The sequence below is a fragment of the Nelumbo nucifera genome, chromosome 4, assembly GCF_055504915.1.
Source record: "Nelumbo nucifera cultivar China Antique chromosome 4, China Antique-T2T, whole genome shotgun sequence".
Taxonomy (NCBI): domain Eukaryota; kingdom Viridiplantae; phylum Streptophyta; class Magnoliopsida; order Proteales; family Nelumbonaceae; genus Nelumbo; species Nelumbo nucifera.
The window spans coordinates 42,812,354-42,817,226 of record NC_142652.1 but is presented as its reverse complement, the minus strand read 5'-3'; the positions used below and the strand labels follow the sequence as shown (position 1 = coordinate 42,817,226).

Genomic DNA, 4,873 nt, shown 5'->3' with positions numbered 1-4,873 from the left:
TTCAAAATCAGATTGGACCGAATGGTTGGACCGGAAAAACCGGAAATTGGTCATTTGACCGGTTTCATTTTCCTCTAAAACTGTTTTTTCCCTCAAAACTGTTGATTTTGGTCAGTAAACCACTGAATTGGCCGATTAACCATTCAAACCATTCGAATCATTTGAATCGTTCAAACAATTTTAACCGTTTTTCAATTTTTTAATCTTTTTTGTCAGAATGAGCCAGCCGTTCGAATCGAACGGTCAGACTGTTCAAACTGGTAACCGGACCCTGACCAGTTCGATCACCCTTCGTTTTTAAAAGCCATGGTTTACAGTGCCATCTGTAATTCTATATATATATTAAAAAAAAAAACATCAAAAAGAGGTGGGGCCACGTCGTTTTGATGGTTTACAATGCCATCCGCCCTACACTTCATCTAATTCCAAGATGGGGCCATGTCGCTTTGATTTACTTGTTTCAGCACAGCAGAGGACTGGGAAAAGAGGACCGTGGGCGCCACGCCAACATGGATGGACCCATACCTTTCCTGGTGGGACCGACCTTATCTGGTAATGGCTTCAAAACCAGAATTCCACTAACTGATGTTAGTTAGATAGACTGATAGATTTATGAAAGGTCCATGGGTTGCAGTAGCATTGTAGCAATGTAAATCATGTTTTGTTGTTTTCAAGTATATGGATTGAGTAATGCTTGTGGACATTTTTGGATTATCAAAGCATTAATGGCCGTCCGTTTGTTGTTATTGGTAGGGTTCGAAGGATGATGCCATGATAGAAATGAGTGGACGGTCGGGATCGGAGACAAATGAGATGTTCTTTGATTTCTGATTTGAGCAAACACAAAAATATTAAACTGTTGAGAGTGGGATTTGAACCCACGCCCTTTCGGACCAGAACCTTAATCTGGCGCCTTAGACCAACTCGGCCATCTCAACTACGATGGTATGATAAAAGAACCAAATATAACTAATTGAAATATAATAAAAAACAAAACAATTATTTTAGTCATTAAATCTAGGAATGGGAATGGGATTCCAATTCCACCCAACCAAATGATTTGGAATTCCAATTCCAGACCCCCATTCCCACAAAGTAAAAGAGAAGTGGGTATTCTCATTCTCAAAGAATGGGGAGAGAATGACTATCTATACTACTTTAAAAAGCATAGATGGCTTCAAGAATATTTTTGGAATTTTCTAAGGACAAGATTTACCCTTCTATATTTAAATTTATTGATAAAAAAATGAGGGCAAATTGAGTAATCAATTCTTGATATTAAATGAGTTGAAAAGATGTAATTTAAAGATATTCAATACATTTGATCAGTTCTCTCTCATTAAATCCAACATTTAAGTTATAGTGTTTTCATCTAGGTGGTGGTAATAAATTAAATAATTTTTCATCAAATGGGTTAATCCATGTTGTTGTGAATAAATAATAAAATAAAAAATAGATAAAATTAAAATTAAAAATGAAAAAAATGGAAAATTTTTTAACATACATATTAAACAATAATAAGTATGATAAATAAAAAATATTTTTATTAATGATGAAAATGGAGTGTAAAATTTAAAACCAATTGGAAATAAAAACATTTTCCTATTCTCTCTTATTAAATCATATATTTAAGATATATTTTTCTTATCATTAAATTATTGTAATTAAATCCACAATATTAATTTTAATATTATAAAAATAAATATTTTGAAAAGTAATTTGAAAACAAAACTATTTTCTTCCCTCCCGGTGGTGGGTAAGCAATTCGACCATTTGGGGTCAAATTGATTAATAAATAATGTCATAATTATATAATAAAAAATCAAAATAAATAACTATGAAATGTAAAAAGCATTTTTATTAATGATAAAAATGGAATGCCAAATTCGAAATCTACCTAGACATGAAATGATGTCATAGTCAAATAATAAAAAATACAAACAATCACAAAAAAAAAGATAGAGAAAATTTTGGGCACATATCTAATGCTATATATTTATAAAAAAAAATAAAATATTGGGTACATTTCTAATATTCTGCATTCATTATATTGAACAAAAATAAGTTTTATATATAAGAAATAATTTTATCAATGATGGAAATGTAATACAAAATTTAATGTCAACCTAGAAATCAAACAATTTTTATTTTTAGATGGTGGGTTAGTGGTTTGAGTCAAATGATACCATAGGCAAACAAAAATTTAAGTGTGATAAGTAAAAAATATTATATATAATGTAAATGAAATATATAATTTAAAGGGAAATTATTGTCGAAGTCAATTGTACTTTTAAAATTAAGATGCAGATTGGTCTAAAAAGCAACAAAACTCTGACAACCGACTCTATGTTTCAAATTATAAAACTCCCCTGCCATGTCATCCTTATGTGGTTGTTGCCAACATGGGACTCTTAGTCCATGTTGGACACAACAAAAAACCTATATCAAAAATAGGTTTTTAGTTTCTCTTACACTCCCACTCCCTCTGTCTCTCAATCTCCCTCCTTTCTCTCTCACTCTCACAGTCATCTCTCGATCTCCCACTCTCTCAACTTCGGTCTATAGCCAAATCAAAAACCTCTCTCTCTCCCCCTCTCTCTCTATTGTTCTCCCTCAATCTTTCTCATTCTTCTCCCTCACTCTCCCTCTTGGTCAATATCTCATTCTCCCTCAATCTCTACCGTTCTCTAGTTGGTGTAAAGATCTCATTATTACTTGAAAAAAGTGAAGTAAAGAAAAAATGTATTATATAAAATGTATTTTTATTATATAATACATTATCAAGTCGGGTTCAGGCTTAGGCCCGACTTTTATGAGAAAGCTCGAGCCCGGCCCAGAAAAAAGTTGGACCTGATATTTTAAGCCCAAGCTCGAGCCTACGGGCCTGAAATCTTGTCAAATCCCAACTTAGATCGCGCTAACCCGTCAGGCTACCCGACCCATGAAAATATCTAATTAAGAGTCTCATGTTCGCAACAGCCACATAAGCTTCCGATGACATGGCAAGGGTTTTTATAATTTGAAATGTAGAGTCGGTTGTTAGAGTTTTGTTGGTTTATGAACCAATTTGTAGCCTAATTTTAAACGTACAGCTGGCTCTGACTATAATTTTTCCTAATTTAAAAGCAAAGCTATTTTCTTATCTAGATGGTGGGTCAATGGTCCAATTTTTCAAAGAAACCCATGATGTCATATAATTGAATAATAAATATTTAAGTTTATTTTTAATCATATTGTTACTTTTGTTAATTTTCAATTTCTATCTTAACTATAATATATCTAAAATTCAAGCAATTAATATGAAAAAATTTTCTCACGTGCAACGCATGTGCTTAATTATTAGTTCCATCAAATGAGACAATGCCATTTCACCAGGCACTAGGAATAGGTATGGGATTCCAATTCCAGATCCCCTTATTCCCACAAAGTAAAAAAGAAGTGGGTCTTGCATGAGAATGGACAATCAAAAGAAAGCGTGTGTGTGTGGGGGGGGGGGTGTTTCAGGGGGAGTGTTTGGCTATTATCAATAGTTAATAGGTGTCTGTGTTATAAAGGATATGATCAAAAGCAAAAAATGATCAAAGAGGAGAGTTATGTGAAATTATTTTGTGCATCATCCCCATTATAGTTGGGACAATGTTTAAATGATGAATGATGATCATCCCTTAAGAAGTATTTTAGTATCTATTTGATTTTACATATTCTCAGTTGTACTTATTGAAGGGGATGGTGAGCATGTAATTTCTTGTTCTCTATTTTTGCGTTTTTTATTCTTAGAGGTGTCAATTGGACTGCATCTGGTCCAACCCAATCTAGTTCAATGTGAGTCCACTTACAAATGGACTGGACCCAATCCAGTCCAAATCTAATACAAACCAAATCCAATCCAATCCATTAAAATGTAAATGGATTGGATTGGATCCAATCCAAGCTGAATGAAATATCAAAAATTATATAAAAAATAGAATATGTAAAAAATTACAAAAACATATTAAAATGAAGAAAATCTGAAAATTACTAAAATATACCCTTTTGGCATTGAAAAAGCACTTTTGTAAAAGTGCTTTTACAAAAACACTTTTTTCATAAAGTGCTTCCATAGAAGTGCTTTTGTAAAAGTACTTCTGTACAAGTGCTTTTGTAAAAGTACTTTTATAAAAGTGATTTCATAGAAGTGCTTTTAAAGAAATGATTTCATAAAAGTTCTTTTGTAGAAGTACGTTTATAGAAGTGCTTTCGTAAAAGTAGTTTTGTAAAAGTGATTTTATTAAAGTGCTTTTATAAAAATGCATTCTGTAAAAGTACTTTCATAAAAATACTTTTGTACAAGTGCTTTTGTAGCAATACTTTTCATAAAATTAGTTTTATAAAAGTGTTTTTGTAAAAATGGTTTCGTAAAAACACTTTCATAAAAGTGATTTTATGCTGGCTTCAATTTTGACCGGTTTCAAATTAGACAAGAGTTTGGCCTCATGATCGGATTATTGGAAATTTGGTTTAGGTCCAAGTCAGACCAGTAAAAATATAGACCAATTTACTTTAGATTGACCCAACCCAATAATTATAATGGATCGTCCAAATCCAATTTGATAAGGTTTGGATCAGATTAGATCCAATCCAAAACCAGTCAATTGACACCCCTATCTATTCTTACATGGAATAGGTATTTGTATGAGAGAGAGATAGAGAGAATTTGAAAATAATAGCAAAGACTCTATCCTACTGCTTTACAACATTCATGGGTCAAACTATTAACAATTTGATTTTTAAATCTGGTTTTAAAATCGTGCATGAGGCTGTATTTGGTTGAAATGCAAATTTGTTTGCACTGATGCAAAATTATGATAGTGCAAATGATTTTGGTGCAAATTAT

The 4,873-nt window shown here is 32.1% G+C and overlaps 1 non-coding gene across 1 annotated transcript; it reads right to left on the bottom strand.

Annotated features, from left to right (window-relative positions):
• Positions 1–857: 857 nt before the first annotated feature.
• Positions 858–938, bottom strand: TRNAL-AAG (transfer RNA leucine (anticodon AAG)). Its single transcript has one exon. It is a non-coding gene; the product is annotated as a tRNA-Leu (tRNA).
• Positions 939–4,873: the final 3,935 nt, after the last annotated feature.